Source organism: Mus musculus, chromosome 7, assembly GCF_000001635.26.
Source record: "Mus musculus strain C57BL/6J chromosome 7, GRCm38.p6 C57BL/6J".
In the NCBI taxonomy this organism is placed as follows: Eukaryota; Metazoa; Chordata; class Mammalia; order Rodentia; family Muridae; genus Mus; species Mus musculus.
The window spans coordinates 95,114,797-95,137,756 of record NC_000073.6 but is presented as its reverse complement, the minus strand read 5'-3'; the positions used below and the strand labels follow the sequence as shown (position 1 = coordinate 95,137,756).

The 22,960-nt window shown below is 38.7% G+C and overlaps 1 long non-coding RNA gene across 2 annotated transcripts in view; it reads right to left on the bottom strand.

Annotated features, from left to right (window-relative positions):
- The window catches only part of Gm32647, a 1,283,931-nt gene that overhangs the window by 188,670 nt on the left and 1,072,301 nt on the right, over positions 1–22,960 (bottom strand). The gene's annotated exons all lie outside the window — the stretch shown is intronic.

The window sequence follows — 22,960 nt, the reverse complement described above, 5'->3', positions numbered from 1 at the left end:
CATGTTTCATGTAACCATACAAAGGAAGATGTTTTGTGGGTTATTAGTTATAAAGTCAGTGAAATGATCTAATTAGAAATCAATATTCATTAGAACCATAGAAGAAGATGAATTAGAATAAGATCTTTCATCAGAAAGAGGAAAAAGATTCTTGAATTTGCAAAAGGCATTATTTTAGTTATAATATCTCTATGTTGACATTTGCTAATACCACTTTTAGTTAGAAATATTATATTTCTAACTAAAACTGTTGATAATTTAGATGTTTTATGATAAATCTTAAACTTAGACTCATCATCAACTTTTGCTTCTAGGTCCCAATCCACATTTACATATAATCATTGAGAAAATGTAAAAGAATCATCTTAAAATTATTCATCTTAACAATCACTTCTTAATATTAGTCTTTGGTTTTCAAAATCTTGAGTTGAACCAGGTACTTTGGTCAATGGTCTTTGAATACCTTACATATAATTTTATCATAGTACGTATTATATAATATTATCAATAATAGTTTGTGAGCTTTTTTTCTATGTAATGGTAATATAAGCAAAGTATTCTTGTCATATCATATATGAGACAGAAACATCTAGCATGTGATAAGAATTTTTCCATCTACTGCTTAAAAGGATATTGAGGTGATCCTAATTTAAACTGTACCTCCTCTTTTCTATGTCAACCCCCACTTTCACTTTAACCCAGTCCTCTTTATTTCCTGATTAATTTTGAACTATCAGTTGCAGAATGGCAGTAATTGGTTAAGAATAGAGAATAAGGACTCTCTAAATTGAAGATAGTAAGATTAAGAAGAACCGAGCCAGTACCCCGGAGCTCTTGACTCTAGCTGCATATGTATCAAAAGATGGCCTAGTCGGCCATCACTGGAAAGAGAGGCCCATTGGACTTGCAAACTTTATATGCCCCAGTACAGGGGAACGCCAGGGCCAAAAAGGGGGAGTGGGTGGGTAGGGGAGTGGGGGTGGGTGGGTATGGGGGACTTTTGGTATAGCATTGGAAATGTAAATGAGCTAAATACCTAATAAAAAATGGAAAAAAAAAAAAAAGAAGAACCGAGCCAAGGCAAGTGATGTAATTGAGGATTAAAAAACACAGAGTGAAGAGAAAGAATACTGTAATGGTTAAGAATTTAAACAAACATAGGGGTCAGTGGCAGCAGAAGAAGGGAGCAGAGAAAATAACAGAAGGTTTATGGATAAGCAAAGGGTACAATGGAAGCGGTGGCTTCTGGGTAACTGAGTAGAAGACCGTCAGGATAGGAAGCTGATGCCTGGAAGGGAAGCACAGGATGCATTTAAGGACGTCTATTGGGAGTATATCCTCTATACATCTCACTGCTCTTTGAAATAGTCATAAAGATTGTGGAATTTTAATGAATTAACTGATTTTAATAACAGATGTAATAATCTTTATACTCAGTGATGTTATTGTCACTTCTGAATGTTCATTGTCTTGCACAGTGTTTGGTACAAATTTTACTCCTGGTTAGAATTTATTGCATAATAGAATGCCTGAATGAGTACGACTTTTTTTTTTATGTAGATACCTTCTTTCAGTAAATGATATTAAAATATGAGATTCTAACATATATGTAATTGACCTGACACTCAATCATGCATGCACAATGACCTGGTTCATCATTCTTTAACCAAGGATTTTTAAAATGTCCAAAAAAGACAATTAAAAGGACAAAATACAGCTTGGCATTAGAGAGTAGAAGTAGAAAAAAATATATCAAGATTCAAGTTAGGAAAGATGAAAGTTTAATTAATTTAATAAAAATTTAAATTTGAGGCAAATTGTCCAAGATTGAAATCAGAGAACTTATAAAGACTGCTCTGAAGGGTTTTGCAATCTGGTAAGAGAGAAAAAGAGAGGCTACAAATCCATCACACTGCTGTTAGCAGAGGAAATCCAGGAGTTCCAGAGTCAAGAAGGGAACACACTTGCTCTCTCCAACTTTATGCCAAGTGTCTGGACGACAAGACTGCCTTCACAGAATTCATACTTCAAAGATGATTGCAGCTAGGTAGACAGAAAAGTATGCTTGACACATAAAATTGTATACACAGTAAGACTGAGGTAAAAATCAAAACTTAGGTGTCAATGACAGTGCTTGTAATCAGGAACAATAGACTAGATCATGGAAGCTTGGAAGGTAAGGCTGGGGATGAAAGCTATTCACATAGGGCATGCATTAATAAATGAATGCTATGATGCACAAGTGCATGTTCTTGAAGGTGAGAGGGAAGTCTCTGCCCTCCTCTGCCTTTTACACACACACCCCTGATTGTTCACTACTCTGTTTTGAAGAAGAGGGTACCTTTGGTACTACAAAAATGAGCATGTAGAAGCAAAGCTTAAGGAAATGTACTCTCAGGGTAGGGGGGCAGGCATCTGTGTAACTATCAACAGGATAAAGAAGTACAGAAGTCAATGGGCTCTGAAAGGCATTTAAGATTTCATATTGATAGCATATAATAAAAACTTGAACATAGATTGAAAAATGAACGGAAGACCCCAAGGAAGCAAGGAAGACACACAAATTTGGACTTTCAGAGGCTGAGTAAGTGATGGTTATTTCAGTCCTCTAAGTCAGGGCATGTACATGGTGCCACCCAGAGATAGAAGATATATTTTGTCCTGAATGTGGTGCACCAAGTCACTTGTAAGACATGTAAACATTTGAGCCCTAAGTAATGTCCCTTGAACTGTTAGCACTTAGGAGTATTGATGAAAATGACAATGTATTCATAGGCCTATGACTAGAAATGAAAAACAAAGAGAGAAACCTTGGTCATGTGTGGGGTAATAGTTATTGCAAGTAACAGGACAATTAGGAATGGAGTGTGGGTGTATGGTGTGGGGGGGTGCTATGTATGTATTGAACACATTATTAAGTCCATGCTGGAGCAGCGTCTCCCACAGAATACACTGTACCAGGGGGATCTAATCCTAGGAAGTCTATATTTGTACTTAAAGATTTAAAAAAAGCCTGTCAGAGATGTTGTTCTGTGAGCTTTGTACATAAACGATGACCCAAATCAATGAAAGACTTAATGTAAACTGATGTGAATGCAAAGACCCTAGCCTGAGCCAGCTGCCATGGTTATTTCTGCACATCTGGGAAACAGTTGTCTGGCCTCATGGATGCCCTGCTTTTGTTCAACTTCAAATGGGTGTCAAGAATAAAAGGAATGCAGGTGATTAGAGGGTAGTTCACATTTCAGCGAGGCACAAGGCTTTCTGAGTACTGTGAGCAGATTCTGAATTGCCTCCCTCCCCTAGAGTGAACAGGATGAAGCCTTTTCCACCTTTTCCATCCATGCTCTGAGAATGTCTGAACCATCTGGGAGGGGTAGCTTGTTTAATGATTTTAAAAGCCCTCTTCTCCCGTGATTACACAGAGTCAGTAATGGGGGAGTCATTTTCAAGGCCAAGCATAAGTGATTACTCACCGGGATGCAGAGGTTATGATAAGCCCAAGCCACTGCTGACAGTCAGAGGCAAGATGCAGAGTTTGACCCTCTAAGGCAAGAAGCTGTGCCTCTGAGCAAGACGGCTGATGAGATGCCGTCTCCTTGGGATTCATACTATAACAATAGGCTAATAGATTTATGCCATAAAGGCTCTGACCTGAACATTTTCTCACAGGAGAGGAAAAGGTGCTACAGTTTTGACAGTGACTGACAGTAGAGGCTGTTCCCAGTCCCCAGGAAGTATATGCATAGATGTTTGCATTGTTACCCTTTGATTAACTTCTGACACACTTTGCAACATAAAAACTCTTACAGGGAAATTGCTCTGTAATGCTGGCTGTAGCATCTAGAAACTTTGCCAATGAGCTAAAATAGTCACTATGCAGTTTGGCTGTAAATAATCCCCCACCTTCTCTCTCTCTCTCTCTCTCTCTCTCTCTCTCTCTCTCTCCCTCCCCCCCCTCTCTCTCTCCCTCCCCCCCTTCTCTCTCTCTCTCTCTCTCTTTGTGTGTGTGTGTGTCTTGAACATTTTCATCTTTAAGTCTTTCTATTTGTAATGCTATTATTCAAATGGAATATACAGAAAAATTCTCGCATGTAACAGGAATATTGAGCCTGAAGAAACATAAGGTCACAATGAAAATAAATAATGCATGGAGTCAGGAGCCTCAAGCAAATGTTAACTAATTTCAAAATGGGTCAAAATCACAACAATTAAGTTCCTGACATGTGAAATCATTTTTCCTTCCTAAAATATTAACCAACTTGCTTCACTTCTTCTAGATTGATTTGTAGAGCATAAAAGGTCATTTTGGAGGCAGGGGGTGTGGGGGATTTTGCCTCTACAAGCCATCCATAATGAGAGCCAATAAATTAGGTAAAGCCCCTGTTTACCTAAGCTGAAATATTGATGTCCACAACCACATCGAATGCAAATCTCTGCATTAATCATTTTTCTCCAGTCAGGGAATTCAGACCATGGTAACACATGCTTTGATAGACCTATACATCATAGTTACAGCAGCATTAGACAGTGCCTCAGTGACAGAATACAAATATATGGCAATGGATTGCCTTCATTTTCCCCAGCCTGACTTTGTGTCTGCTTACTCTTTTCCTGTGTGTGTTTGTGTGTGTGTGTGTGTGTGGTGTGTGTGTGTGTGTGTGTGTGTGTGAGAGAGAGAGAGAGAGAGAGAGAGAGAGAGAGAGAGAGAGAGAGAGAGAGAGAGAGAGAAGAGGGAGGAGTGGACATGAGAAGAGGGAGGAGTGGACATGGGTTTTGGTAACCCTTTTGACTCAAGAAGTAAGAATGTGAATGAGAATATTCTTCTGTTGGTAACTGTTAAGCAAACCACAGTAGGTGCACAGAGAGAATTCCTTAAGCAAAGCAGAGCAGTCATGGCATCCATATCTTATAAGGTGCAATCCATGGGCTACCTGCAGTGGTACTTGCTGGGAAATACAAGAAATACAGCTTTCTAACCTCTATTCATACCTAAGCCCTCTCCCTCTCCCTCTCCCTCTCCCTCTCCCTCTCCCTCTCCCTCTCCCTCTCCCTCTCCCTCTCCCTCTCCCTCTCCCTCTCCCTCTCCCTCTCCCTCTCCCTCTCCCTCTCCCTTTCCCTCTCCCCCTCTCCCCATCCCCCCTCTCTCTCCCTACACACACAACACACACACACACACACACACACACACACACACACACACACATACATTCCATTTCTATAAAGCAGGACTAGTGTCTTCATTTTTATCTGTATCTTTACAGTGCACAAAATTTAATAACAGCTGTCAAATGCCAGATACTCTGAACCAGCACTTTGTACAAAAGGGCCATCGCTTACTAGATAGATTCCAAATATTTTTAGCTTCATGCTCAGCTCCCCTTTTCTACTTCTTCTCATGGAGAGCACAATCAGTCTCATCTTCTCGGTAGACTGCTGTCTCCTCCATAAGCAAGATGCCTCAACTGTGATTTCTCATAGACATGCTTCATCTGGCTTCAGGTTGACTTATGAAGGTGTCTGTTCAGTTTCTCTACTTGGCACTGTGAAGGCAAGCATGGCACACTAAATTCATGCTAACACCCATGCAAACAGTATACTTCCCCTTCATTCTGTCCTGCTTTATGCTTATTGAGGAAGCTGCAACATGAACCATGTGAAGTTTCTACTGGTAGTTGCCTCCACTGCCAGTCCTGCTCTTCCAGGCTGGTTCTACCATGTCCCATTTGATACCGTAATAGGCCTCCAGCTCTTTTGTGCTGCCCTTTGTTTTGAATTTATCAAATTAACATTCCACATGGTAACTAAATGCTATTTAAAAATATATCTGACTGTTTCCTTAAACTCATTTTGTAGGATGAACCCCAGGTTTCCATCCTACACACAGTCCATCTCACTTGATTTACCTGTCTATCAAAAAAAATGTAGAAAAAATAAGCCTTTCAGAAGCCCATGCCTCTGGCCCTATTTTCTTTATGTCTAGAACATCACTTCTGATTATGTCCACTTAGAGGATTATCCGCCAAAACTTACTGTTAAAAGTGATGTTCATATGATGTTATCTACATTAGTGCTATTATCTAATACCAATCGTTTGCTGTGTATGTTGAATGAATTCCATGTATTAAAAGAACAACTGGAGCAGAGGCTATCCCTGACTCTGTTGCCTGCCTGTGCATCCTGTTCCCCCAGCTGTGCCTCCTTGACTGGCCTCAGTGAGAGAGGATGTGTCCTGCAGTGAATGATGAACCTGGGTGTGAGGAGAGGTTTGTGAGGTGACAGCCAGGTGGATGTTCCCCCTTCTTAAAGAAGGGGAGAGGGCGGGGGAGAAACAGTGAGAGATGTGGGAACTAGGAGGAGTCGCTAATATTGGGATGTAAAGTGAATTAAATAATTAAAACAAACAGTGTTACATATTCAGTTAGGAAGTTCCTTTTGAGTCTGACCAGAATATGATATATATCCGCAATTATCACTCTTTCAAAAATTCTCTGTTAAAATCTCTTCTTCAGGTTTTCCTTAAATTTTCTTCTACTTCTTGTGCTATGACAACAGCATTCCCCGTGTTTATTTTAACTAAAGCCATCAGTCTAAGCTATGAACATGTTTTCTCTCTTCAATACCACATGACATATGCCTTATGGCAAGGAAAATATCATGGTCATTCTCTTTGATTTCTCAGGATGTAGCTCAAACTCTGGCACAGGGACAATTGCCCAGTTGGCATTTCTTTCCATCCACCTACTCCATACCAGTAGAGTATACTGCCACAAGGAGCCCTCAGCACACTGAACAAAATGGTTTGTTTTAAGACCTTGAACTTTGAGCATAAACATAGGGACATGAACAAGTTTTTCTCTGTAGTGTCTGGTCCTATGTCCTCAGTATGACCAGTTTTCAAAAGCATTGCTAGAAATCCAGTTGCCAGTGTCTGCATTTTTGACATTTCACGGTAACAATCAGCACCACAAAAATTTTTGAAATACATAATGCTTAGTCACTGTGAAAAAAAAAGGTATATTAGACTTCCTTAACCAGCATGATGTCAAAATGAATTGTCGTTGGACTTTCTGTGTGTGAGTATGTCTCTGTGTATGTGTGCACACCATACAGAATAAAAGGAACACAGTGAGTCCTCTTCCATTTAGCAGGTGTGTACTGATAAAGGATTATGCCAAACAGTGAACCAGAATTTAAGCATTCAGGATTGAATAAAAGTTCCAGTAATTCCCTCACTTTTGGTAGGGTAATAGGGATTACTGTATAGCTTATAAAATAGCAGGATTGCTGAGAGTCTATTATGGGAACTATGTAAAGGAACCATAATGACATGGGAGACAGGTATCCAGTCTGGCTTGGCTAGAGTCATGTAAATCATATGAAAATACGTTTCCAAAAGTCACAAAAATACCTGACATTGTGAGGGAAGAATCATGTTTTAAAACAAAATGTTCACAACTTTTGCTGCCAGTGTTTTTGAGAAGATAGCAGCAGATTACCTTGATGTTTCGATCTAAGCGGATATTAGAAGTGACACTGTATACCCTGCACATTTTCCACTGTTATAATTCTCAGGAGAGTAATGAGAATGAAATGTAAGTTATACCAAAGAGGGGTGCTTATTATGGATGTAGGCCTGAATATGATTAGTGCCCTTTGAAGATGGCACATAGTTCAATCTAAATATGAGAAAGGCCAGCCCTTTTCTAGACATTGTGCTGGGGTCTTTGATGAATCTTCTCTGATTTGTCCCTCATGATGATTCTTCAACTTAGTTTGTTGGGTTTATGAACAAAAAGACTAACATCCTTGTAGTTAAATAATTATTCAAACAACAGCAAATAAAATGTCCTCCATTATGAACTAGAAATTTCAAGACTGTAGAGGTCTGCTTCATCAACCTCAGCAGAAAGAAGGAACATTTTCTTTGCAGCCCTTGAGGCCTTTCTCCTTTGAGATGCAAAAGGAACTCTCTTCTTCTCCCAATGTCACTAGACAATGTCCTCTTTCTTGCTTAACCTCTCCAACAGCTTCAGCATATCTGACTCTGTCCCCTTCTGTCTTTTCTGTTTCTCTGTTCTTTGATTTTTCTCTTTGTGGCTTTGACTTACTAAGCAATGTAGCTGAAAATGATCTTTTCCTATTGACTATACATGGGAGTACATTTGTTCTTAGTATACTTACCACCCTGTGTCGTTTAAACTGCCTCAACATTAATCTAGGTCATAGAAGACCAATAGACAGTCCCTATTCATGCAGTATATCTTAAGTTCCATATGTTATCACATTTACAAGATCTTGGGCAGAGTGACTATTGGGAATGGTAAACTCAGAGTAACAAAATAAATATGAGACAGTGCCTATAACAAGTATGCATTTCCCTTTGAATACCCTTCTGTTTCATTTCCAGGACCATGGGGTTGTTAAGCCTAATTTTACGGCCAATGTCATGATGTTAAGCTTGTCAGTCTTTATTGTACCCTCAGCTGTGAGGTCTCCCACACCCTCCCTTTACATGTTAGGCTAATTCGGGATGTGGGTTGAAATCCCACAAGCGGTGAGCTTGGGCTCTGAGCACACTGTGCATTAATTTACTGCACACTGACATCCATTAATTTTGACTACTACTATCAATTATACTACATGACAGGGAGATAACTATGTTATCACCTTTACAGAGTGTCTTTCTTAGGAAAAATATGTAGTCTTCGCAGGTCTCTTATGCTGATGGATAACTCCCTTTCAAAAGCACAATTTGATGATACTTTTCTTCTACGAGACCTTAAAAATGCAAGTTAATAGAATGTTTCTGGAGACCTCTGCATAGACAATTAATAATTTTACCATAATTATTCTGAAAAAGATAGGCACTAGTTCCTAATTATTTTAGACCCTTTAAATACACATACTTTGGATGGGTGAACATTCCTATCAAGCACTGTTACAGCTGTCTAGCCTTTTGAGTTTCCCTGGATTTATCTATTAGGTGTCCCCATAAGGATTCCCCCCTCCCTTTCTTTCTGTTTTTATTGAGACAGGGTCCTGATAGGCTGAACTCATGCTCACTTGGTTGAGTGTTTATTGCTTACCTTTGCATCACTGACTGCTGCTTCTACTTCATTAATGCAGGTATTTGCCATTACATCTGACAGGTTCTTCTTGCCTTTGAAATCTAATTGATTGTACCCCATATAATTACTCTCTGTCTGATACTATTGCATTGCCCATCTAGATTTTCTTGTCTGGTCTTCCATCTAGATGGGCTCTAGATCTTGCTGTTCTCAGAAAAGTTCTAATGTCAAAAGAAAGTGAAATGTTTTGTTAAGCTTCAGGTCTCCTAAATTACCTCTGTTAAATCAGTCACGGGAAAATATTATGAAACAACTTAGAATTGTCCTCTGGCCTCCAAGTTCACTCAGAATAATAATAAAAAAAAGATTATTGGCTAGGAATTCCTTGCAAATGAAAGAGTTTTGAAAAAAGGGCAGGGTCACTGAAATAAGTAAGTTTGCAAGAGCATCCTGGGGAATGATGTTAAAGTGGAGACCAGGTGAGCATCTGGAGACAGTAGTCCCAGAGACACAGGGCCAGCCAGGTCCAGAAGCTAGGTAAAGGGGAAGGGCTGAGAAGGAGGCCACAGAGCTTAATGAGATGAGCACATGGGTTGTGGAGCACTCCAGTAAGATCGCAGAGCCTGAGTGTAGTAGGACACCAGCATGGCTAAAGGCAGTTTCTCCTCTCTCTGAAGTCTTGAAAGAAGAAGGATGAAAGCTTGAGCACACTTGAAAACAAGCCTCAGGGTTTCCACTGGATCCTGGTACCACTGTGTCAATAAAAACAGATTTTAATATCTTCTCCATATCTATTTAGGCTATAGTAGCAAATAGGCCTTTCACTTTAGGGAAATGTTTAGCAGTATTAGAACACACCCATGTTTTATTTCATGGGACAGAGTTGCTGGTACTATTTATTCTTTAAATATACATTTTTTTCATTTATATATAATTCACGTGGTTCATAAAATGTTACAGGATTACAATAGTGATATTTTGAAAAAAATTACAGGTGACAAGCCATGAACATTAGTATACTTTTCATCATTGAACAAAGGATGTGTTGTTACATTTCAAGTATTTCCCAATAAGATTGCCTGGTTTTGAAGGTCCAAAACCAAAAGTAATTCACAAGCTATTCTACTTTCTTCCCCAAAATACTATAGAGTAGTTAGCCCTGAACCTTACACAAAGAACCATGTTAACACATAGTGAGAGTGGAAATTGTCTTCCTTGGGGAAGATAACACCAATTGGTTATCCCATACCAAATGGTCAGTACTGAAAACATACATTCTAGGAACATTATACAGACTGAGTGGGTTATATTTAGGAATGGATATACATATAACAAACATTACTATAAAAGGCTTGGATTTGAAAGAGAACAAGGAGGGTCATATGCAACAGTTTGGAGAAAAAAAAGCAAAAGAAAGATGAGCTAATAATAGTTTAGTCTCAAAAATAAGAGTAGAAAAGCAATGCAGGAAGGGTCTTTAGACACAGGCAGATTGTCATGACCTTTGTATATGACATTAAATTGAAACTTTGGGACAAAAAAGATAACACGGTACAGAGCTAAACAAAGAATTCTCAACTAAGGAATACCGAATGGCTGAGAAACACCTAAAGAAATGTTCAACATTCTTTTGTTTGTTTGTTTGTTTGTTTTTCCGAGACAGGGTTTCTCTGTATAGCCCTGGCTGTCCTGGAACTCACTTTGTAGACCAGGCTGATCTCGAACTCAGAAATCCGCCTGCCTCTGCCTCCTGAGTGCTGGGATTAAAGGCGTGCGCCACCACTGCCCAGCTATGTTCAACATTGTTAGTCATTAGGGAAATGCAAATCAAAACAATCCTGAAATTCTACCTCACACCAGTCAGAATGGCTAAGATTAAAAACTCAGATGACAGCAGATGCTGGCCAGAATATGGAGAAAGAGAAGCACTCCTGTATTGTTGGTGTGATTGCAAACTGATGCAACCACTCTGGAAATCAGTTTGTCAGTTCCTCAGGAAATTTGGCATAGTACTGCCTGAGAACCCAACAATACCAGAAGTTGCTCCAACATGTAATAAGGACACATACTCTACTATGTTCATAGCAGCCATATTTATATTAGTGAGAAGCTGGAAAAAACCCAGGTGTCCCTCAACAGAGGACTGGATACAGAAAATATGGTGCATTTTACACAATGGAGGACTACTCAGCTCTTAAAAACAATGACTTAATGAAATTCACAGGCAAATGGATGGCTCTACAAAATAATATCCTGAGTGAGGTTACTCAGTCACAAAAGACCATACATGGCATATACTCACTGATAAGTGGGTATTAGGCAAATAGTATAGAATACTCACGATACAACTCATGGACTACATGAAGCTCAACATGAAGGAAGACCAAAGAGTGTATACTTCAGTCCTAAGTAGAAGGGGGAATAAAATAATCAAGGGAAGTAGGGCATGGGAGAGACTTGGGAGGAAGAGAAGAGGAGGAGGGGAATGGGGGAAGAATCAGGTATGGTAGGAGATGGGAGAGATTACAGAGGGGCAGAAAATTGAACAGAGTTGTGTAACAATGGGGGATGAGGAACTGGGGGTAGCAATCAGAAAATCTCAGATGGCAAGAGAACAAAATTACTATTTTTTTTTTTTAGGTAACAAAAATATAATTAAAATCAAACAGTTTAAAATTAGGAATTTTGCATGGGTAGAAAACTCTGCTTCCAGAAACCCTGGATATTTAACTGAAAACCCCCATGCTAGATGTAGAATATCTTCTTATGAGTTGTTGGCCAAAGAGTTTCCAGAGAGGTCAATAGAAGCTCTTCCCATTGTTTTTGGTAGCCTAACAGAGCCAGCTGGCAAAACTCTTAACTTTTAAGGTCTTACAGACTTTGATAAGACTCAGAACCGTTTTTCTATATACTATCAGAATGAAGCACAAGAGAGGCATGACCTTCTCAGGTTCACTCAGCTTAGTGGTAAATGATAACTTCTGATTACCTACAGGTCAGATCATTATTTCTCTTGTCTAGTCAGGGTCCTTTTATAGCAATAAATACAAGCATTGTTTACTTGTGATGACTACTTTTGCTATCTATAAGACTTATTTATAAAAAACAGTGTCTGGTAATTTGAGGTTGAAGGTATCAATGGATAAGTTGAAAATTGCATGCGCCTCTTGAGTCTCTTGGAAAAAAAAACACATGTGATGAATTAAGTACACCTAGTCATATACAGTTAAATTCCCTTGAATTCTGTTAGTTTGTCCATTTTTTGTTTGTTCTGTTTTCCTCCATAGAAGAGTACAGAGAATTAAAACAACATCTTGATAGAGGCTACAGGCTTGCTTCTTCTCTTTTTCCTAATTTCATTTGGCAAATATTTGACTATGTGAAAGTTCTTCTGTAAAGTAAAATGTAAAGGAGCTGTGGTAGCAATTATGTATTTAAAGGAGTCCATCTGTCTCCATAGTCTTCTGTCAAACTGACAAGGTAACACAGTGAGGTCTCAGACTACAAAGGAACACTCTTTATTCTCTTACCAAGAACACACAGGCTACTGACCCCGTTCCATTGTGTCTTCTCCACCATAAATTACAAAAGGAATCAACAGTGACAATGACTGTTGACTTGAGTGATGCTTTCTTGTTTAGATCTCCCAACTCGTCTGAAGAATAAATGTTTTAATTATTCCCCTAGTGATTATAGCTTTAGACCTAATGTTGCCAGTTGCTAATTAACTTGTTTTGGATCACACAAGAAGTGAATGAAGGAGTCAGAATTGGAATGTTAAATCTATGTGACTTCCAAACCCATATTCTGTATATAATATTTATGGAATATTCTGGTATCAAAGTGGGATGACAGTCATGTCTCTCTTCTACAGATGAAGTGAATAGGTAAGAGTATATATAGAGAATTTACTGAACTCCACAACTTGCCTTGATGTGAGTTCTGTGTGATTAAAAAAAAACTAGGTTGTGTAAGCTAGAAAACATACTTACATTTGGGTCTACAGGCATATTCCCCATCTATCAGCAGGAAGTTCTCTGCTAGACCTTTCAAATTGCTACAAGAATGATTTTCACTCCCTTCTCTGAATATTATTATTTTGCATTTGTGCGAAGAGCAGTTCCACATAGAGTTGCTTCCTGTAAATTTCCATTATTTTTCCCAGTGTGGATTGTCCTTGGCAGTGAGTTTATCTCCTGCTAAGCACATGTCTTCTTGGCTGTGCCGTTGAGCTATGCCAAATTGCCTTAGCTCTTTGGTCTTGCTTGTGGTATAATACTTGCCAGGAGTTTCCCCTGAGGAAATTAGCAAAGCCAAGCAGCTCTCCAGACCTTTTTGCCCCGCATTTCTTCAAAATAACTTGGACTTGCCCCAAGTCCTCAGGTCTACCTCGCTGATCCCTGGACATACTGTGTAAGCCTCTTACTTGACCTTGAGCATCCCGAATTTGAAATCTCTACAGGTAGCACAAGGAATGGGCCTCTGGCTTCCGGATTTCTAAGGGGTTGGCTGCTTTGCTTATGATGGGGCAGGGGTTTGCTTAAGAAGAGGTGTCCCTGGATTTTGATAAGAAGTCTGAGATGAAAAACACCAGGCAGATGAATAATCCCTATCCCCTATGCTTTCAGAAAGTGAATCTGCAATGTAAACAGGGGGCTTAGCTGGTATAGAATTAGGTAATCATGCATTGCCAGTCCTGGGGACAAAATAGAAAATAGAATGCTCAGCATGCTCTTAGGCCTCCTTTCAGGGTTTTTTTTTTTTTTTTTTTTAAGTCCCATATCCCATATCTCAGGAAAGGAATTACTGAAGTATCTGAAAGTGCCATCACACTTAGAACCACTAATCTGGTCAAAATCATCTTGTCTTCAAAAAAAAAAAAAAGACTACTTTTACAACTTAATCTTACAGGTGCTTATAGAGAACTTGCCATATCCAAATTTCTATGTCAAGTACTTTATACATGTTAATTTAACCTTTGTATTGTCCCTATCACAACAAAATTGATCAACTATCCATCAGGCTCACTTTATAGATGAGGAAACAGAGATACAGGTACTCAAATAAATAACCCAGGGTTAAGCAAACTGAAACTTAGAGAACATGTAATTGAACCTAAAAGGAGCATCATCATCATCATCACCATCACCATCATCATCATCATCAGGCATGTCTCAGTTAACCTATTGAAAAAGAAATTTCTTTGAGTATAGGTTGAAGTAAGGCCAGACACTAGTTATTTGACTGTAGATGGCTCCTATATACTTTGGGCATCTGGCTTTTATGTCCATTGCCCACTTGTTTTCCCATGGTAGTTCTGAGATGTAATTGATGAGAGTACTTGACACTGAGGTTGTCACATGAGGATAGACACTCAAAGACTTAACACTATCAAATTGTTCTATAGTGCTGAGAATTTATGGGGATAGAGACAATACCTCCTTCCATGTCCTCAGGTTCAAGCTGAAGGACACCTAGGCACTGACAGGGCCAAAATAAGATGTGGGTAGAGCAATAGAGTTGCCTGTGAGAGTATGTTACCAGTATTCTGTGATAGTCTATTGGTATTTTGCTTCTCACTCTATCTGATACCCACCATGATCTCAGGAAGTGCCAGTCCCCCCAGAGAACATGTAAATCATCTTGTCCTGTCTAAAAAGCATTTTTTTCCTGATAGCAGCTTCTTCACTAACACATCCCTTGCATGCAGAAAGTGGGTGGATGACAAAGGATCCTACTCTGTCAGACAAGCCCAACTCTGCCTCACACAGCTAGACTGTCAAGAGCAAGGAGGGACAGATGTGCAGAAAGGGAAGGACCCTCCTTGCCACTATTTACCATAACTGTCAATAGACTTCTTAAAAGCCAGGCAATTTGATGAACAGAGTGGAAAAAAAGAAAAGAGTTTATTTCTCTAATTCAGAAAACACTAAATATGAAAACAAGATCTTCCAAAATGAAATTTGACCACCAAATGCCAATTAAGGTACACTTTAGTTTTCAAATTTTTCCTCTTCTCTCTACCTCTCTCAATCTTCCTTCCTTCTCTCCCCACCATCCTGCCTTCCTCTCCTTCCTCTCTCTCCCTTCTGTATGCACATAATTTTCACAACCTTATTTAATAAGGGTTCAACCTCCACTCTACCCCATTAAACACCAGGGGTAGTGAAACAAACATTTATTAATATATGAAGGAAGTGGACCTCTTTAGAAATAGTTCTGTGGGACAATTCCAATTTTCGTTGTTCTTAGTCCAGTCCACTAGCAAACACCAAATATGAATCAGCAGCGGCAGGGCAGTTCAGTCCAGAAGTAATGTCAAGGCTTGCCAATCGGCAGCTTCCACAGAAGTGGAAAGAAGCCAGAGGAATCTCACAAGAAGTTCTTTGGTGAGTTTCTTTTTATGAAGTCATCACAAGTGAAACTCAGCAACTCGGTGTAAGGTAAACCAATATGTGGATGTCATCAGCACAGATGAGCAAGCCAGAGAGCAAAGCAAACCAATGCTTGAGCTCTCACTGGAATTTATATTCCTTTTACCTATCACAACTCCTTTCGTAGAGCTAAATATCCTTTCAACTGTGTCTACTTCAGTAAAGCATTCTTTCATGTGCCTGCTTTAGCAACACATTCTTTCACCTGTCTGCCTCAGCAGACTCATCGTTATAACCTGAGTACCCCCAAACCAGAAATTTGCACTTTACCTCTTCCTTTCTTCTACTCCTCCCTTCTGAAATTCAGAAAGGTCAAATGCTAGTTAATGGACTATATAAAAGTTCCACACACTTGCAATGTCAGTCTTTCTCTCTCCTATCCATTTGTCCTTCAGATGTATGTGCAGAAGCCAGAGTAAAACATTAGTTGTATTCCTCAGTGGTTCTCCACTTTATTGAGAAGGGGTCTGTTCATTGGCCTGGATCTTACCAATTGATTAGCCAATGAGCCAGGTAATCACCACCTTCTCAGGGAGAGTATTACAGATATATGCTACCCTGCATGGCTTTTCAAGAGTGCTATGTTTTGTCCTGTGAATTTCAAGTCTTCCTGCTTACATGGGAAACAGCTTACTGATTGAGCCATCTTTAGCACCCCAAGTAGTAAGAATTTAGCACATACAGTACATTGTGTTACTTTGTCCATAGTAGGTGATTTACTTCTTCCATTTTTAATCTTTCATTTATTTATTTATTTATTTATTTATTTATTTATTTATTCATTCATTCATTCATTCATTCATTCATTCATTTTAAATTCCAAGTTTTATCCCCCTCCTGGTCTCCCCTTTGACTGTTTCACATACCATACCTCATACCTGCCCCCTGTCTCCACAAGGATGTCCTACCTCCCATCTCCCACCCCACCCAATCTCTAAACTCCCTGGGGTGTCCAGTTTCTTGAGGGTTTGGTGCATCTTCTCTCACTGAACCCAGACCCTGCTGTAAATGTGTTGGGGGCCTCATATCTGCTGGTGTATGCTGCCTAGTTGGTGGTCCAGTGTCTGAGAAATCTCTGGGTTCCAGATTAATTGAGACTACCGGTCCACCGACAGGGTCACTGTCCTCCTCAGCTTCTTCCAATTTTTCCCTAATTCAACCACAGGGTTGGCAGCTTTTGTTCATTGGCTGGGTGCAAATATCTGTATCTGACTCTTTCAGCTGCTTGTTGGGTCTTTGTCTTTTGTTTACTGTTGACATTCTATCCAGCCTTTATCAAACATTCTCAGTATGTAATTTTATAATATGTTCCAGTTCACATCATTTCAATGGAGACTTATCAGCTTGTCAGCTCCCACCATAGTTTCTGTCCATCTCTTCAAAACAAATATTTTGTCATATTTATCAATGTATATTAATTTATGAGGGGTGACTCATTACCCCTCCATGCTCCCCACTATTTTTTTTTAAGTATCAGCCTCTGTGTTGTTGGTTATCATCCACAGGTTGCTATCTATGTTTTGTCTTTGCATCCATAATCTTTGTTTTCTTTACAAACTATATTCTGCATCTCCATCTTACAGTTTGTTTCTTTCTAACATCCCTCTGCTCTGTGATGAAGCTGAGTGGCAGTCACTAAATTATGGGTTATTGTCAGCAGCTTCCCATTATTGATGATTTGGGGCTACATACACTCCTTACTCTTTTTGGTGAGCTGTTTATGAAGCAGTGTATATGGATATTACTGCTCAGAACATGAGTGAACTTCCTCAGGCTTGCTTCCTTTACTGACTTCGAAATCAGCTTCCTGTTCATTATCAGTGACTTGTTTCCCTTTCTTCTTTCTTTCCTAAGATCTTTGTCTTATGGATCTAATTTCGAGCATACCTATTGCTTGGTTCCCCATCACGACATGCTGTTCACAATACCCATAATTCAGATCCTGTGGAACCTGTTTCTCATTTTTCTGTTTACTTATTTTGTCATTTTATACTACAAACAAAACTGAATTTGAAGTACCTGAGAGTTTCTTGTGAACTCTTCCCTCTAATATTTATCCCATTCCCCACTTTGAATCTAAATGCTAGATGTTTGGTTCATCATATTTCTCAGTTTGCAAATATCATCAGTTAACATTATTTAATTTATATATGTCTATATTTTCCCTTTCTGCCGTGCCTGGTTTCTACTTGCTCACATGCATATGTGCATAAATCATCTCTGCCATCATACTGTCTCTCTGCTCATGAATCTCTTGCAATATCACTGACATACATAATTATTGAGCAGAATACAAATTTTGTATTATGGGTAGTCCTGTTTGGGATGAACATTAGGTAAGTACATGAAATCACACACCATAAAATGCACACATGCATATACCAACTTTTTCCCAGCTTCCATGATTAACTGTTTATGTGTGTTATTAGTCATACATGGCTACAGTTGTCATTACAGCTTTCTAATTGATGTCATGCCTTGCCTTCACATCTTACAATAACACTTATCAACATATCCTGAAGTTGAAACTTGTGGTTTCTTTGGAAATTCAATCTTGTCAAATGATGGTTTACTGGGACACACAGGTGAAAAGATATTTTGCTAATGCAAACACCCAAAAGAATGTTTTCTTGAAGCAGACACAGGTGAAAGTATGCTTTGCTATAACAAACACATGAAAGGATGCATAATGTTCAGAAGGAGTATAAATATGACATCATAGACAGTGGGAACTTGAGCATTGTTTTGCTTTGTTTTGCCTTGCTATTCTTCACTAAGGATATGCATGTATTGGGTTGTCTTACATTGAGTTGCTGAACTCCACTTGTGGTGATGCCATAGAGAGAAACTCAAAAGAAGTTCTAGTAAGGTTCCTGTGGCTTCTTCATTAGCCTTGGGACAGCTGGCAAGCCTCACAGTTTCTTCTGGATTGAACTGCCCTTAATGTTTCATCTGTGGTGACTGCCAAGTGGACTGGAGTGAAACTGCGGGTTCATGTGTGGTGTCTGCCAAGAGTACTGGACTGTAGCTACTCATTTGTATTTGGTGTTTGCTATGGGACTTCACTGCTGATATCCTGAGATTAAAGATTGGACTTGCCCTCAAAGAACTATTTCTAAACAGGACTACTTTCCCTGTGTTCTAATAATTTTTGTTTTCCACTACCTCTGGTGGGTGATAGGCTAGAGGAGAGATTGCACACCTACTAAAGAAGGTTGAAAAAATATGCCTATAATTTCTGATGTCCATTCTTATGATAATAAATATAGTGTAATTCAAGGGTATATTTGAACTATGTACTCATTATAATAGATGCTTTCTTTAAACTGTTTTCCATGTATATAGTTGTTTTGCAATTTAAAAATCAGACTTTGATCTTTATGTCTCACTGGTGACATTTGTGAGTATTATCCATCAAACCAGGTTTCCTTAGAATCACTGTTGTATCTATTCCTTAGTTTTGCATAGCTCAAGTATTTTAGGAGAAAATATGTTGTGTTATGAGAAATTTACTGTTATTTCAAATATTATGTGCATATACTTTATGAAAAGTAAATTGCATATAAATGTCATTCTGATTTCTTTTATTTCCTATTTTATACTAACCACTCCACCTTCATATCCTTCTTTATTGCTGTTTGTGGTTTCTACCTGTTGTGCATTTCTCCTTGTAATTTTTCATTAACTCTTCCATGTATAGACAACAAATCAAGTTCTTTTTAAGTCCCTTAAACTGTATGTAACATTAAATCCAATAGCCTTGCAAGCATCTGCTTTAATTGTAGACCAGCTCCTCTTTGATATAATTGCCTAGAATAAGAATTGCTAGGCCACAGAACAGGTAAAGATCAGTTTTCCTCCAGAATGCAGCTTGTGCTCAGGTGGGTATGTTGATGACTCTGTGCTTGACCACAGTGTATAAATGTGTAAGCAGCCTGCTTCCCACCTATGATTCTCAATGGGTTATGTACAGTGTGCATGCTTGTTATAGCGTGTATATGCATATTCTTATGTGTGTGGGTACATGAGTGTTGGGAATAAATGTTAAGTGCAGGTGGATGTAGAATACAGAGGATGATACTGTGTGTCTTTTTTTTCAGTGACTTGCCTCTTGTTAATTTTGCTATTCTACATAGCTTGTTTGCTATTTGTGGTATATGTGTGGTGGGGGGATGGCTCATCTGTCTCCTGAGCACATGGATTACAGATGGACTAGTACATTTGATGTATGTTTATTTTGGTGATAAGTATACATCTCTGGTCCTCATTCTTGTGTAAAAATCATTTTATCCACTGAATTATTGCCGGATCTCCCTGTTTTACATAGTACATTTGGGGCCCACAATTTCTACTTATTCTTTAAACCTAGTTTCAGATCACTATGTTGATTCTGCATAATTCAAAGACATTATCCTAAATGGTATACCTTCTTTCTGTTCTCACAAATCACATGCCTTTTTATGGCCTACATCCTACTCCATAGTGATGCTGATATTACCATCATGGTTGTCTACTTTCTTATTTACAACATCTTTATTTTTGAGCTATTACTGTGTGTGTATGTTTATATAACGTGTGGGCTCTGGGAGAGTATATTTGGAGTTCAGAGGAAAACCTTCAGGAGTCCTTTGTGTGTTTTAGACATTGAACTTAGATTTTCAGGCTTATGTGAAAAACTTTTTCACCAGAAAAGGCACCTCACCAGCCTTCCTCACATTTATAATAAATACCCAACCTACTCCCAAAGCCCCATTGTATTCATTCATTCTTTGTAAGCAACTCAGGGTCTGGCACATTTCAACTGAATTTTTAAGCTTTATGGCCATCTGTGACTGTTCCACTTAAAGAAGACTTAATTTATTGCTCTCACAATACCTAATGTATGCTTATTCCCTTTTGTTTTGCCTCTTTGCTTGGTTAATATTTGTTTATACAGTCCTTAACTAAGGGAAACTTGGAATACAAGATGGTAGAATAATTTTCTTGTTCATCTTAGTTTTTCCCATATTTAGTAGGCTCTCAAAAACTGTCCATTAAATGATTGAATAAATGAGCAAAATGAATAAATTAAGTGTTATTTTTTTCAAGTGCCCTTAAGTAATCAAAGTTTGTAATGTCCAATATGTTAGTCACCATTTAAAATTCTCTATTAACATAGGATAAAAACACGATGAAAAACTTAATGAAAAAAACTGCATCTTAAAACCAATTACAAAGAAGATTGCTCGATTATTTGTTAGTTTTTTTTCCTCTGAATATGATGTATTATTAATTAGCTTTTCTGGTTTATAATTCTTTTTTTATAGTTATCATATTGCATATCAGTGATGCTGAAACTTCCAAAACTAAAATGTAATTGAAAATAAATCCATCAGCTAACTCTTCCATAATCATAAAATGATTCTAGTTGAGTCAATTCATTTCTTCTCATGATCTCATACATTATTTTATTAAAAACTTATGAACTAGGAAGACTTATAGCTATGTATTATTACAGCCATATACAGGTATATATGCTGCTTCAGGAAATGATGGTTCTGAGACTTGGGCACCTCTGTTCTTTTCTTTTCTTTTTTATTAGATATTTTCTTTATATACATTTCAAATTTCAAATGCTATCCCGAAAGTTCCTTATAACCTCCCGCCACCCTGCTCCCCTACCCACCCCTCCTGCTTCTTGGCTCTGGCATTCCCCTATACTAGGGCATATAAAGTTTGCAATACCAAGGGGCCTCTCTTCCCAGTGATGGGTGACTAGGCCATCTTCTGCTACATATGCAGCTAGAGACACGAGCTCTGGGAGTACTGGTTAGTTCATATTGTTGTTCCACCTACAGGGTTGCAGACCCCTTCAGCTCCTTGGGGGCTTTCTCTAGCTTCTCCATTGGGGGCCCTGTGTTCCATCTTATAGATGACTGTGAGCATCCACTTCTGTATTTGCCAGGCACTGGCATAGCCTCATACGGGACAGCTATACCAGGGTCCCTTCATCAAAATCTTGTTGGCATATGCAATAGTGTCTGGGTTTGGTGCCTGATTATGGGATGGGATCCCCAGGTGGGGTAGTCTCTGGATAGTCCATCCCTTTGTCTTAGCTCCAAACTTTGTCTCTGTAACTCCTTTCATGGGTATTTTGTTCCCTATTCTAAGGAGGAACGAATTATCTACCCATTGGTCTTCCCTCTTCTTGATTTTCTTGTGTTTTGCAAATTGTACTTTGGGTGTTCTATGTTTCTGGGCTAATATCCACTTACCAGTGAGTGCATATTTAATGACTTCTTTTGTGACTGGGTTACCTCATTCAGGATGATATTATCCAGATACATCCATTTGTCCAAGAATTTCATAAATTCATTGTTTTTAATAGCTGAGTATTACTCCATTGTGTAAATGTACCACATTTTCTGTTTCCATTCTTTTGTTGAGAGACATCTGGGTTCTTTCCAGCTTCTGGCTCTTATAAATAAGGCTGCTATGAACACAGTGGAGCATGTGTTCTTATTACCATTTAGAACTTCTTCTGGGTACATGCCCAGGAGAGGTATTGCTGTATCTTCTACTAGTATTATGTCCAATTTTCTGAGAAACCTCCAGTCTGACTTCCAGAGTGGTTGTAGAAGCTTGCAATCCCACAAGCCATGGAGGAGTGCTTCTCTTTCTCCACATCCAGCATCTGCTGTCACCTGAATTTTTTATCTTAGCCATTCTGACTGGTGTGAGGTAGAATCTCAAGGTTGTTTTGATTTGCATTTCCCTAATGATTAAGGATGTTGAACATTTTTTCAGGTGCTTCTCAGCCCTTTGGTATTCCTCAGATGAGGATTCTTTGTTTAGCTCTGTACTCCATTTTTTAAAGGGGTTATTTGAATTTCTGCAGTCCAGCTTCTTGAGCTCTTTGTATATATTGGATATTAGTCCCCTATCAGATTTAGGATTGGTAAAAATCCTTTCCCGACCTATTGGTGGCCTTTTTGTCTTATTGACAGTGTCTTTTGCCTTACAGAAGCTTTGCAATTTTATGAGGTCCCATTTGTCAATTCTTGACCTTACAGCACAAGCCATTAATGTTCTGTTTAGGAATTTTCCCCCTGGGGCACCTGTTCTTAGGACTACATATCCAGCATTTCAGAAAGTTCAGGGGTCCTAGGTAGACTGAACAGTTACAGGATATATAACCTCCTTCTTATTACAACTTCCCCTGTTATCCTTTTCCATCAAAATTTAGACAGTTCTTCTTATAGTTTGTTTTAAAGGCACCCTGTGCCATATAACTTGTTTTCAACATATGAACTGATATGCAGTGATATGCCCATATCTGAGTAGTTTGATTAAAATTTTATGTCTTCTACTATGTGAGTCCTGATAACTTCAGACTCTCCTGTGTGAGAGTCTACCTTTGGATGCTACCTCTCCACTGGCTTGTTTTATGGTATACAACAAACATGTCAAATCACA